Here is a 15,791-nt window from a genome sequence, read left to right as displayed (position 1 = left end):
CTCTTTGACTAATGTGTGATCAATCTGGGAGCACATTATGTCAAAGAAAATAGAAGCCAAGTAGGCAGCAATAGAAATAGATATTTGATTCCAAAGAACAAAATGTAGAAAGTGATAGTGAGTCCTAAATGTAAAGCCTGATAGCGATAGTACTGAACACTAGGAAGAGATGATGTTAGAATTCAAGAAGAATGCTAACACTTAGCAAAGTAGATAGATCAAGAACAAGTGAGAAGATCAAACAAATGCTCCTAAGAAATAGATAGTTGTAGCAATCAGCAATAGAGTATTTCTGCCCCCTCAGGATCAAAATCGAAATGAGGTAAGGGGACATAGAAACAAGCTAGATATGAGAAAATCGAGAATACAGTAATGTCCAAGATGAAAGATAGATGATTAGAACCCAAGAATGACTAGAAAAAAATATGATAAAATGCCCCAATTTGACTAGAGTTGACCTTGAAGGATATAGCATAAAAATTAGGTCGAAATGAGTAGAAAGGTGATTTTAGACATGAAATAGTGAATTTAAGTAGATATGAAGTATGGAAATGATGAAGACATGAAGAAATGAAGATGCCCTAGTGATGATTCAAAGATTAGACCTCAAAAGGTTAGCTAGCTGCTCAGAAGAAAGTAGAACTTTAAAAGACAATTTAGACCATCAAGATGAACTCGAATTTGGATTTCAATCCCAAAAATGAATCTAGGGCATTGAAATTATTTAAGACGTCAAAACTTTATATAATGTGATGATAAGATAGAAATGAGATGAAGTGAAAGATTAAGAAGGTGAAAAGACATGAACAAGAAGAAAGTAAAGAAATATATGAAAGGAGTTAGCCGATATGTCCACAAAAAGATGAAGAGAGAGCTCTCCTCATATGCAAGAATATAAGATTAAGCTAGAAAATGAACCTAAAATGGAAGCTAATATGCAAAGTGGTTTACCAGCAAGAAGCGCATAACATTTAGACTCTTAATTTCATCATTGAGTATTTATTAGGGACATCATGAGATCATACAACCATCACTAGTATAACTATGAGGATATGAATATGATCGATATTAGATAGGTATGTGGAAATCCAATCTAAGAATCAGAGACATGTAAGTCAAGATAACTACATGATTAGATTCCCTAAGTTTAATTTAGCAAGATTACACCTATTTCAAGGCATAAGCGCCAAGATAAACCCTGAGTGTGGTCTTGCAAAATAGTCAAGGATGATACATTTGTAAGTCAACATGTTGAATAGGACCAGCATAAATGCTTACAATACTATAGAAAAAAAAAGTATACCCACAAACAGAAATCAAGAAAATATGTCCCATGCCCCTAGTCTTCTAGTCAATGACATCCTTGAAAGACTATTAGGGAGGGAACACATGGCAAATAAATCATCATAGACAGCACACAAAGTAGATAAAGATCAGCATAGCTCAGTCGTTTAAGTGTTAAAGTGCGTGTGTGCAAGTCACTTGGCCATTTCTTCAGGACTTGATTCTAATAGTGAGAAATATCGTGACATCGAAGACCATAGGTAAACTATCTGAAAAGTGTTGAAAAACACTTGATGTCAAGGTGGGGAAAGTGTTGAGAAACACTATTTTGTGAGTTGTCCAAGAAACCCTAATGCACAAGAATACCTCAATAGGCTAAGCAGTTGTGCCCCCAAGACGAGGACAAGAAACAATTCCAAGCTAGGAAATGTGTAGCAAAATAGGTGATTGAGACTGATAGACATAGGTGCAAGGGTCTCAAGTAGCACCTGTTTCAAGATTTTCACCACTTGACAAATTTTTTCAGGACTTTTTTCAATTTTTTGTATTTTTTCTTTTTTTGGTGATACATCAAAGCAACTATTGCTAGATTTTCACTAAGATGATCATTTTTTCAAGACATTTTCTAATTTTTAAGATTTTTTCAGCATCATATATGATTTTTTTAGGAATTTTTTAGAAGGTTTTAGATATCACTAGTTCTCAAGCAAGATCACATCATTTTCTCCCAATGTCTAGCAAGGTATAGGATATGATGGAGCAATGATCCAGTGGATAAGCAAAGATGGATGAAAAAAGAGTATGAAGCAAGTGAAAGTAATCCTCAAGGGCTGACTCCTCAAGAGTACCCAAGCTAGGGAAAGAGGTGAAATAGTCATATGAAGCATATTTTGGATAAGCAAGGGAAGTAATGAGAAAGATAGCATGTAGGATAAGCAATGAAGCCAAAAAGTGAGATAGCATGAAGTGTGTAGTCCAAAAGAGTAGCCATGTCAAGAGACCTATGAGAACCATGTTTCATTTATTATGATCAAGACCAAGGGGTCAACTAGATAGTATAGCAATGGGATAGAGCAATAAGAATAAAGTTCAAGATAGAGGCTATGAGTGAATGGGAGAGCACAATAGAAAATCTAGTGGATAAGATAGCCAATATGCAAAGATAGCTCAACATTGTCAAGATCAAAGAGAGAAGAGGGGATAGGTGGATGATGGAAGAATTACGCATGACGCCTGTTTACCAGGTTTTCATCATGGTAATTATTCAAGGTTCCACAAGAAGTAGTTTTCACCATAGGATAAATTTATTTCTCTTTACTTTTGCTACCAAGGTGCCACAAGAAGTGGTTTTCATCAAGGCACATTTTCATTTTTTTCTTTTTTTCTTTTTTTTTCTTTTTTTTTGAATTTTTAGAAAGAGCTAAAGCTATTTGAATGTAGATAATGCTCCTATAGAAAAGATAAGTCATGATAAGCCAAGACCATAGAAAGGTATGCTCAAAGATGTTGATAGGGTGATGAAAGAGAAATGGTAGTAGGAAGAGTATATGGAGGATAATAGTTCATGTATAGAAAGTTAGTGTAAGCTTTAGAGGATTTCATGAGGGTAGTTGAAATATTGTACAAGATCAACATTGACACACACCTTGAAGGGTATTGGAATGATGGAGGAATCATGGATGAAGTAGCTTGAGGTTTAGATGTATGAGGTGGTAGAAGAGATTTGGAAAAAAGTGGAGTGGAAGGCTTTGGAATAATTTTAGGAAGATTTTTGGAAGAAGATGGAATGGAAGCCTTTGGAAGCTTGAATTTTAACTTTGAAGTATTTTCAATATTCAAGTCTTCTAAAAGAGACTTGGGAATCCATATAGCTTTAGATTTTCCTTTGGATACTTCAAAATACATTTCTTCAATAATGGGTTTAGGAACCCATATTTTCTTTGATTTAGCTTTTTTAATGGTGGACCTTTGCGGTCTCTTTTGTGCATTCTCCTTCTTAGCATTCACATGTCGATTATATGGGACATAGTGATCTTCATTTTTCAATGGATTCTTATGTTTATTCTCACTTCCAAAGGACTTGGGATTTGTGGATGAATAAGGATGATATGACTGGTTTAGATGTATAGATGGGTGAAAAGTCATCAAGGATGAGTGTCTTTGTTGATCTTGAGGTAATATAAGAGAGCTAGGGAATGAGCTATGAGTGAATGTAGGATATGGAGGAACATAAGGCCCCAATATGGATGGAAGGTTTGAATGCTTTAGCTTAGATGGATAAGGACCAAGGATAGATTTAGAAGATGCAAAGGGATAGTGGGAAGGGATATCAACATCTTTAGAATGAGCAACATGGTCAAAGCCATCAATAGACTCATAAGTAACTTTGATAGGAACAACATTTTTAATAGAGGCACTTGAAGCTTGAGCACAATTTTGAAGTGGATGTGGAGAAGTAGAACATGAGGGGATCCTTTGATCTTGACAAGTAGCCTTGGATAGCATATGAAGAGAACTTTTCTCATAATTTTTAGTAAGCTCAAGGGAGATAATGGAAGTGGTATCTTCATCATACTTAGGAGGTGGACAAGTTATAGGATATGGAGGGGAAAAATCTTGAAAGAGATGGAAGGGTGCTTGATCTTGATCTTTCTTGACATTTATAGCTTTTTCTTTTTGAGAGTCCTCTTGACATGGAGCCACTTCTAAGGACAAGGGAGAATGAAGAGTGAATGGAGTAGTACTTGGATTAGGTATAGTAGTGCATGAAGGTTGAGGATGTTTAGGATTAGTAGCATGGAAAAGGTTTGCAACCAAGTGAAGGTTAGCTTTAGTTTCTTTTAGAGATAGCCCTTGAGGATACACGTAGTCAATGTGGAAAGCATTAGATTCTTTATTTGATGGAGGCATGTTGGAAAGATTTGAATTGTTGGGAGATGCATGAGTGTTGGAAGAAGTGGAAGATGTAATAGAGCTGCTACTAGACATAGGTTCATTAATGTAATCTTGCTCAAGATAAGTATCTTCACCACATGAGTCACTAGAGGTTCCAAGATCAACAATCTCATCATCAATGAGATCTTGGATTTTATGTTTCAGATCTATACAATCAAAAGTAGCATGGTCATTAGATTGATGATAAGCACAATAATTCTCCAAGAAAGGATTTCCATAGGAGCTAGACTTAGGCAACATGATGATCTTATTGCCAAGAAGTTTTTGCAAAGTGTCATCATAAGAATTTTTCAAGGGAGAAAAAGTTCTATTAGAAACATGTCTAGGATCTTCTTTTTGTTCCCCAAGTGAATATAATGAATTCATTTCTTCATAATTTTCTTGGTCAAAGATGAGTTTATCATGATATTTTAGCATAGGCTCAAAGGAGGTATCACTTGCTTGTTCTCTAAAGAGGTCTTTAGATCTAGAAGATGAAGACATTTGATGTCTTGAAGTAGAGAATGTAGACCTAGAAGAAGAGGATGACCTCAAAGAAGGTGACTTACATTCATGTAAAGACTTAAGGAAGATTCATGTAATGATGCAATCTTCTCCTCTAACCTTTTCTCAAGTTTAGACTTCATTTCTGTCATGCGCTTAGAGAGATGAAGGTAAGAAAGATCATTTGTCTCTTCTAGTTCTTTGTATTGTGCATATAGATCTTGAAACTCTGTAGCGGCATGGAGGATATCATGATCATCTAGATTTGGCCGAGATTTGATAGAACAAGCTTTGAATGCCATAGTGGTAGATAGATAATCAAGCATGAAGGAGACTAGAGGAAGCTAATAAGGTGACACAAGATAACTTGATGTCCAAACTAGAGAGGTAGATTATTCACTTTCCAATATAGTAGAGAGAGATTAAAGTGACTTGTCAAACAATATGTCCAAGAAACTTACGACATCAATGACTCAAGTCAATAGCTAGGAAAGATGCCCAAATAGCCAAATAAATAGAGCAAGCAGGGTGACAAGTGAACAACTTTCCCAACCCAAGAGTGTAGTCAAGAAATCAAGGTAACCATTTTAGCAAAAGGATAACTAGCAAGCATGCATAGACCATGAAGATAGAAAGACCAAGATCACCAAGACCAAAGAGTCACTTTAAGCATGTTCAAGAACTAGGGACATAAAAAATCAAAGTCAAATGATGAGACTCCCCTTAGCAAGCAACACAAGAAAAATGTTAAGACTTGATGCTTTGACTTGGTTGACCAAGCTTGACAATAATTGATAGCATAGCAAGTTTGATGTTCAAAAGGAATTTCTTTCCAAGCAAGATAGTGACACATGGAGTAGTCTTCAAACAATCAAGCAAGGGACAAAGCAACCTTGCATGATACAAGCATATGTGACATCTTAAAAGAAATACCTAGAACTATCATCATGTGTATGTTCAATTCGATTATCATAGGTCTAGCACATTCAAGAACACATCAAGCAATATCTACCTAAAGGACATGGTTCATTACTCAATAACTAGGCCAACACTTGATGCTCCTTCACCTCACACCAAGTGGTTTCCCACAAGAGATATTGGCTTTGTCATAGAAATGCCATAAGCATAACCAAGGGAATACAGATGGTGAGTGTAAAATATTGGGGTGATCTGAGTAGTCCACTAGGATCGATCCTTGCACCAAAAATTTGAGCAGCTAAAAAAGGTAGTTACTAACTTGGGGTGTTTAGATAGGGCTTCCGTTCATAGTGTTCCTCTTACTCCCAATCACGAGACACCTCACCTTGCGATGAGTAACCGATCTCGCGATCACAAGAGTACCTTAAGCATTCTTTCCTAGTGATCTCCCTATGGTCAAAATCCCATAAGCGATCACACTAGGCGAGATAAACACTATGTCTACCAAGGTTTTGTGTCCTTGATAGCCTTGAGTTTATAGTGGGTTGGAAGAGCTGGGTAATTTTCTTGTCCCCACTTGGGTCATTCCTCTTAGGTTGTCTAAGAGCAGGCCCTCTAAAGGATTCTAAACTACACAAAGAGTGGATCAACTTTTGGAAGTCAAGATTTCTGATTCACCACAAGGGTGAAGAGCATACTCTCCTATTCCAATCATTTTCTCCCAAACACACTAAGAAGATTCAGTTACCCCTTGCTTTTGAAACCAAATGGCAAGTCAAGATTTTTGATTCACCACAAGGGTGAAGAGCATACTCTCCTATTACCAAAATATTCCAATCACAAGTTTTATGTGCCTATGAAAAATGAACAATTAGTCAATGCCACACATGAAAACAAAAAAGCAAGAAATTTTGAGTTTTGATTCTTTGGGCAGCCCTGCAAACAATGTTAGTAGCCCTTGCGCATTTGAAGCTTTGACATGCATTCTTTTTATGCAATGTTTCAATTGTTTTCATAATGATGGCAACCTGTAATCACAACTTGTTAGCACCAAAATTTAGTTTGAAATAACATAAAAATCTGCAATAAAAAGTGGTTAGTTGCCTCAAAAATCCAATTTATTTTCCAACCAAGTGCATGCAAAGAAAGTGCAAGTTAATCACAAATGCTCTCATTTTTACTCTTTGATTTTGACCTAGTCAACAAGATTGGACTTGTTTGCTATGATTTCAGATCCAAAAAATAGAAATGAAAATTAGAGACCCCTATTAAAAATTAGAGAGATTTTGAAAAATGCAAGAAAATTTTAAAAAAGTCTCTTCATTTGCTCCCTAGAGACCGATTTTGTCAAAACAGGCCAAATTTATCAAATCAAATTTTTGATCCCTAATATGACCTCAAAAGTCAAAACACAAAGAGAGTACCCCTATTAAAATTCAAAAACCTTTTTGAAAAATGTAAGTTTTTCTTAAAAATTCCCTGATTTGCAATCAGAAATGGCTTTGTATGAAAAATAAAGAAAAAATCATAACTCCTGTAAATCATATCAAAATTTTCTTAAAATTGGACTAAGACATTTTGAACACATAAGAAACTTTTTTAAAAAATTTCAAAACCAAAATCCAAGCGGTTTAAAATATATCATCAAATCTTTAAACTGACTAGATTTTTGGCCTTCAAACCAATCTACATATGGGTTGGCCTTAAAACCCAAGTGATAATTCTACAAAAGCACTTGATTAGATCCAATATGCTGCTATAAAAAACTAGAGATGAAAAATAAAATTAAATGGAGCTAAAAACACTATTCAAGCCCCATGGTGGGCGTAAAAAATGTACACTTGATTTGTGTCACACTCTAAACCATTCTATCCAAATGATTCCATGAGTTGGAATGTTTGGATGCTAGCTTAGAGCTCCCTATCCACGGAGTGCAAGAGAGTATATTTCAAGAATAAAAAGGCTCTTAGATGAGCTTTAGAGATACTCTTCTTGCTAGTAAACCATGCAATGGGAGGTTCCAAAGACAAGATGCAAGAATGCAAATGTCCCAAGGAGTTCCTCAAGAATTCAATGCAACTAAATATTAAACTAGAATGAATATGAAAAGTGCAGCTATTCTAAGCATGGATGAGAGTGTTACAATCCAAATATTAAGCTATGTGAGATTAAGCTACATGTAAAAATGAAAGCTAAGCTAAGCTAGAATGCCATGATGCCATGGATGAGAGAATGTAGACAAGCAATAGAAGTTCTCCACAAAGCTCCAAAGAAACCTGTTAGAAAACCTACAGCATAACAATATTCAAAATGAGGATTGATCCTTTGAGGGGTAAAGCTCTCTCCCTTTTAAAGTCGTACGGACAGTGGAGATCAAGATGAAGATGGTGGATGATCAACGGTGGAATTTGAAAAGAGGAGTGATCCATGTGCACACACAAGTCAACCAATAGAATATAAGTTGACTTGTCATATAAGAAAAAAGTCACAAAGCCTGATGACGGGCCACACCACCCGTACCAACTAACAACAAAAAAGCAACAATATGGAGATAGAGAGATGACAAAAATGCTTCATAAAGCATCCATTAATTCTCGAACTTCCTTACAAGAGCTTCCATTCCTTGAAATTCTTGAACTTCATTACAAATGATAATAGGCCTTTCTTAAATAGGCACTTCTAACCCAAGACATTACAAACACAACCAATGTGGGATAAAAGGTAAATACAACTACCTTTAAATAAATATTAAATTCCCACCCAAATACAACTAAGCACCCAACAAATATTAAATACATGATTTAAGGATCTTTCCACAAACTTCTAAATTGCCACCTATACACCTTGATTAATGGAATGACAACTATTTTTATTATTTTTCTTTTTACGCCACCTATGCACCTCGAAAATAGAAATCTCCTTTTCCTTTCTTTTCTTCTTTTTATTTTTTTATTATTTCTCCTCTAATTTTCGTCACTTTCTCTCTCCTCCACAACTTTTTTTTTTTTTTTTTTTTTTTTTTTTTCCTTTTTCCTTTTTTTTTTTCCCCTCTCTTTTTTTTTTTTTTTTTTTTCTAATAATTTAATTTTCCCATGCAAGATGCTCCTGCATCAGACTCCCTTGGTAGATAGAAAAGTGTGTCCCACACTTTGATGCCAAAAGAAAGATATACATCCATCTTCATCTTTAGTAAAGGCTTCCACATTTTTTTTTTGCTGATGCATGATGCTCCTGCATCCGACTCCCATGGTAGGAAAATTTTTTGTGAATATGGAATCACAAAATGAAGTAGCCATTGTTGACATAATTTTTTTTTTCTCTTCCTCCAACACATAGCTGGAACAATTATCCAATGCTGAAATTTCTTCTTTGCAACGAACTCTATCCAAGCATAAATCTCATCCTCATTCAATCTTGTTGAATTAATCACACCTGTAATAAACCCAGCAACACCATACCAATCTTCCTTTGCATACCACACATGACTCACAAGATCCTCATGCAAACTATCATCAATATCTTTTAAACTCATATCAAAGACAACATCCCATGATTCATAAGAATTTACCTGTTTGACATCTTCATCTTTGCTTGCCTCTTTCATGTCGTCAACAATGCATGTAACTACTCCACCTGCTTGATCTCCAACGAAGGCACTATATTCTTCCTCCATTGCTGCAATCTTCAAATCATCTTGATCTACTTCAGGTTCATAAATCTTGCCATCTTCATGCTCTTCCTCTTCTCTTTCATCTTCTTCAACTTTAGGTTCGCAAATAATATCCTCTACATCCACTTGCTCTTCCACTAGATCATCTTCCTTTTCCACATCCAAGGAATTATCAACATCTCTTTGCTGGTAATGTGCTCTTCTCTTCTCCAACTCAACTTCTAATTCATTCACTTGCTTCTGCAAATCAACTAGCAATGCCTCTTGAGTTCTTGCCCTAATTTTCTCAAGTCGAGGAATCCTCAGAATCCATCCAATCACAAAAGTCATCTTCTTCTTTCTCTTCTCCATAATCAAGTTTTCAAAAGACAAATCTCGTTCAAAAAAAGAACCTCGTGCAAACTGCCTCACAGTCGGCGCTCTGTCTACACAATCAAGAACTTCTTCACAAACTTCACCCAACTCAAGGTCCTGGTGCAAACTGCCTCACGTTCGGCGATCTGTCCGCACTCTCAGGAACTCCTGCTCTGATACCACTGATGACGGGCCACACCACCCGTACCAAAATATAAGAGAGATTGCTCGCTAAGAGCTTCTACAAAAAATTACATCCGAAGAGCTTCTACTTGAAGAGCTTGTCTTGAAGAGCTTCTATTTCTCCAACTTCTTGAACTTCATTACAAATGATAATAGGCCTTTCTTAAATAGGCACTTCTAACCCAAGACATTACAAACACAACCAATGTGGGATAAAAGGTAAATACAACTACCTTTAAATAAATATTAAATTCCCACCCAAATACAACTAAGCACCCAACAAATATTAAATACATGATTTAAGGATCTTTCCACAAACTTCTAAATTGCCACCTATACACCTTGATTAATGGAATGACAACTATTTTTATTATTTTTCTTTTTACGCCACCTATGCGCCTCGAAAATAGAAATCTCCTTTTCCTTTCTTTTCTTCTTTTTATTTTTTTATTATTTCTCCTCTAATTTTCGTCACTTTCTCTCTCCTCCACAATTTTTTTTTTTTTTTTCCCCTCTCTTTTTTTTTTTTTTTTTTTCTAATAATTTAATTTTCCCATGCAAGATGCTTCTTTTAATTTAAAAATAGAAAAAGGACCTTATGTGTGCACTTTAAGTGGGTTAGAATAATGTGGTCTTTTATTTAATTATAAGGGGACACAATATATTGATTGAAGAGCATTTTTTGCACTTTTCAAGGCTACAGGTCATGGATTATTATTAAATTAAGTTATTCCCATATGTATAGTGTGGATACCTTTAAAAATCTAAGATTGGCAAAATTTATTAGAATATTCTTATAACTAAGCAAAGAAAGCTTCCACATGTCAGCATGTAAGGGAAAGTGCTATATGAGCATTATATCTATAATGTTTTTGGAGATAATTCAATTAAGAGTAAGAGATTAAATAATAATTAGTTTGATTCACCTAGAAATATTAATCATACTCAAAAGGAAGAGACAAACAACATTATAATGTTTTATTTTAAACATTGTAATCATCATCACCTATGATATTTTTTCATCCCTAATTTAATAGGATATGTAGTATTCTTTCAAAAATCATATGAGGATAGGTAGATAATAGCATCTCCAAGAATTAGTTATGTAACTAAAAATTTATAGGAAAAGAGAAGATTATAAATAAGTCGGTAGCAGGAAGGCAAGGGGTTCCACTTTTTCATCTCAAGACTGCAGACTATGTGCTACATCAGCAGGGAAAAGAATTGTTCCAGATTATTTTCATTTCTTGTGAGGTAAAGAAAACATAGCTCATTTATGAACTATGTGTTAGAAGAAAGGATAAATTTGGATTTGTTTTATGTAATGCAAGGGAAGAGTTTTAGTTTTCTTTAGATAGTGACATTGACTATAAATGTGTAGGGGTAAAAGCATATATCTGTGTCACTGTTTTGGATACCAAAACCTATTTTGGTCAAATTTCATTTCTCTATCAAAACTCAATTTTTTCAAAAACTAAAATACTTTTTTATAGATCTTAGATTCAATATCATCATTATATAAAATTTTGAGTGTTTTGATTAGTTATAATATGTTATAATTTTAAAATATTATAAGTCAATATTTTAACATTTCATAAAATGCTCCCTCAAAAAAGGAAAAAAATAGTAAATCATATCAAAAAAAAAAATTTAATGATATTTATCTCTAGAGGAGAGATTCCTCTTCATGAATATGTAATTTTTTTTTAGGAAGCTATAGATTAGATAAGGAATTTTTGACGGGAGGAAGAAATTATTTGATTCTGATAAGGTTGAGGTTGAGTACTTATAACAAAGAAAATATACATCAAAAATAATTATTTCTTTTTTTGGTCCCTAGCTATACATCTCATCTATAAGATATTTTCAAATCAGAACAAAAAAATATGATATGCATATACTTGTTTGATGGGAACTACACCCTATATCTTTTACAGTTAAAAAAGGGACTTCAAAATAAAAGAAAATGAATAAATTATTATTCAAAAAAATTATAAAAATTATAGGCATAAAATTCATCCAATTCTACACATTTCATCAGTATACATCATCTCCAAATTTTGAACACAGATACCATTTTATTTGTCATCAATGTTGAACTATTGCATTCTAATATCCCGTTTCTTTACAAAAGCTGACAAAGGTTTGTGCTTTTACCTATAAGAGGATTTTTTTGTCTTGTAATTTTTAGAGAAGGTAGACTGAAGGATAATTGCATCAAAAATTTGATTATGAGGTAGTTTCCTTCCACTGATCATGATCTTTGTATTGTTTTCATGTTTCTCTAAAATACATTTTAATGTCACTATTTGAAGATATCTTTAGAAGCTCTAATTTTTCATTTTCTGAAGAGGATGGAAGATACATTCTTCATTTTTTCTTTGTAACACAAAATTAAAGCAAATAGACTTTGTGTTATTTGTTGTTTTTTTTCTTTTTAGTCACTTAGTTTCCACATCTATTTCGTGTTTACAAATAGATGTTTGTAAACCTTTTTTGCTTTCTGATTAAAAGCATCCATATTTAAGTTCATTGTAAATCATGTATGGGGAGTTGCACCTAATAAAATTTAGAGGAAGGTTATCAATCCAATGATAACCTATCCAACTGTTAGTGTTGATTCAATCTTCCTATCTGGGCATTTAGAATTAATTTGTATTTATTTCTTCAGAGGATAATTTTTTCACTAACACTTAGCAAGTTTAATGTTTAAGTGTGTATGTTTATGTCACATGGACATTTCTTTAAGACTCACATCTAGTAGTGAGAAATATCATAGCATCCTAGAGTGTAGGTAAAGTATCCAAGAAGTGTTAAGAAACACTTGATGTCAAGGAGGGTAGTGTTGAGAAACAATGTTTTGTATGAGTTTCCAAAGAAGCTCTAATGCACAAGAAGGCCCTCATAAGCTAAGCAGTTATACCCTCGAGATGAGGATAAGAGAAAATTTAAAGCTAGGAAATGTGTTGTGAAATGAATGAGACTAATAGACATAGGTGCAAGGGTCTCAAGTAACACCCATTTCTAGGTTCTCACCACTTGGTAGATTTTTTCAAGACTTTTTTTCAATTTTTTTTTTACTTTTTGAACATTTTCATTTTTTTGGTGATACATCAGGGTGCCTTGTTGGTGTTTTTACACTATTAAGCAACACAATACTTAATACCAAGACAAAAATATCACAACAACCTAAGGATTAGCTAATTCCTATAACAGTTATATGTGTTTCAGATCTAGACCCAACTTCAATAGAATCAAAAAGATTTTCTACTCTTTAGGCTCTGCAAAACCAAGGTAGGTGCACTTGAGGGATGAAAGATTTATAACATGATACTACACACATATTTCATTCATTAGATGACATTCTATAAGAATACATATCCCTTATAGCATATTGGTCACAATTCTCTTTAGATTTATAAGTAATTTTTTGAAATAGCAACTGATTAAGACTTAGAGGTTAAATGTAAACAAGTGCTGACCAGCTTTGGCAATTCTTCAAACATGAAAGTAAAATTGATTTGATTTGGTTTTAAGCTTGATGCTTATTCATGATTTTTCCATCTATGGACTAAACTAATGGAGCAGTGCCTCATCCATTGTGTTGGTATAAATAAGTATTTACTTATTACAGTTACTTAAGTTTATTTAGGTTAATGCATTATTTTATTATTTTGCATTATTTTATTATTTATTTAGGTGAGACACTTAAGAGTTTGTGTACTCTCATGAGTTAAGCAACTCTAATTCTGTACATGGTGTCTACAACATAGGAGTTTTCTTCATTCATCGAGTTCTCATGATGACAACACAGTTATCCACACTCCTCATTTAGCACATGTTCTCTACACCACTAATTTTCCTACTACACCATTGTATGTTTATCATCACATCATCACACTTCATTCTGTGCTTAATGGAGGATAACCCATATCTAGTCGATATGTGCCTAGTTGTATGACTTATCATGTTAGTGACTTCTATGCATTCTAGAAGCTCTCCTGAGGCCTTTATATATAGGCACTCCTAGTGTACTCTCAAGTTGGCTAAGCTGGCATATTAAATGAATATTGTCATTTTGATCATACTCTCTATTTTGGTCTATTGTGTGCTTCTATTTGAGTTCTTAGTTCTTGGATGAATTCTAGACTAAGCCAAATTATTACATGGTATTAGAGCTCTAAGGGAGATTCTCTACACATAGTCATTTGAGATAGTTCATGCTTTAGCACCTCAACATGAATCCAAAGGATCTGCAGAAATTGGGAGTGTCTAGAACTAGATTTGACCTCACTATTGCATCTGAAATGTCGATTCGATGAAGATCGACTATAAATTTTCCTATGCTAGGTGAAAGTTGATTATGAGGCAAAAAAAATCCCAAATCAGAACCCGAAGGCCACGATTTGCAATTCAGGTATGATCATTTTATTGGTCTGATTATTTAATTTTTGGATCTAAAGTAATTTTATTCTCTACAATTATTGGGTATTTTCAGAATTATTTTCAAAAAAATTTCCTGGTCAAAGAAATTTTTTATTGCAAAACTGTGCTATCAAATCCCAGCTCTACAATTTCAAAATACAATTTATTTTTTAGGGAATTAAATCAGGCAATTATTCACAGTAAATCATGCATTGTACTACTAAATTCAAGAAATCTTACAGCGGTGATCACAAACTTGGCAAGCAAATCATACTCTCTGGCACTGACAAACGAACCCCCAGTAGCCCCACATCCAATAGGCTTCAAGTTACATTGAGAATTGCTGCTATTTCAATTTAAACAAGCACATGTTACACTTTCCCAACAATGTGGGACAAATAGTTTAGAAATCTGGCAGCAGGATATAAAAACTGGCACATCTAAGAATTCTAGTGACAACTCTTCAACTTCATGTGATAGAATATTCCCTATATTCTCCAGTCACAAATCAACCTACATAGACAAGCTTGCCATGTGGATTATAAACATGGATGCCACATCACTATCTATAGCACCAATCTGCACTAGACACGTTGAGAACGACACTACATTCGATACATAGTCATTAGTCCCTGTCAAGTCCAACTAAGCAATACGACAGTGCACACGTGTTAGCATAGTACTCTAGTTAGTGATCATATAGAAGGCCACATTAGTAGATCATAATATAGTTGGGGACACAATTTCTATGCAGTCCACATCAGCTAATCATACAATTTTGTATAGATGACATCATTACTGATGTCATCCCTGGCGTTGGAGTCATTAATGTCATTTGATCACAGCATAAATTTGATGACCATCTAACTATCAAAATAGGCTAAGATAGGACTACTGTAATGGTCTTTTGACTATCAAATTTAACCCTATCATTCACTGATGCAACCCCTCTCCAAATTGATTTTTGTTTTTGTAGCCTGACTTTGGGAGGCCATAACTCAGACATCCAAACTCCAAATCAAGTGCCTTTTTTTTTTAAATTGGGTAGAATTTCTTAATCTTTTTAGTGGTGTGGCTTGTTTCTAGATTTGGTTCAAGGATTGTTAAAAATTTTCATTTTTTGGTGACTATACCTACATAATCCTACATTTTTCAACTTCAAACACTTTGTATGGGTGAATCTAGAGTTGAAAACAAGTTATATTCTTTTAAAAGTGCATTATTTTTTGTCTACTTTCTAGATCTAGAATCATATTATAGTGTTGTCTGGACAAAAGTGTCACTTTTAGTAATAGGGCCTTTCTTTGCTTTCTAATGCTTCAGAATTGTAGTACATTGTAAGGTTCCAGATTTGTAATCTATTTAGAGGTTGTAACAAGAAAAATTAGATGTTTGCAAAGGCCAAAATTGGCAAGTGGCCCATTGTAATCACACTACTGATAAAGTGCCAAAAGCATCTATTTTGGGGGGGTTTCTTGATTTAGTGAAAAGGGTAGGTGTTCTTGGTGTTGTGTTCTCT

Source organism: Cupressus sempervirens, chromosome 4 (assembly GCF_028749045.1).
Source record: "Cupressus sempervirens isolate cs-2001-9-10 chromosome 4, ASM2874904v1, whole genome shotgun sequence".
Lineage (NCBI taxonomy): Eukaryota > Viridiplantae > Streptophyta > Pinopsida > Cupressales > Cupressaceae > Cupressus > Cupressus sempervirens.
This window is presented reverse-complemented; position numbering follows the sequence as displayed.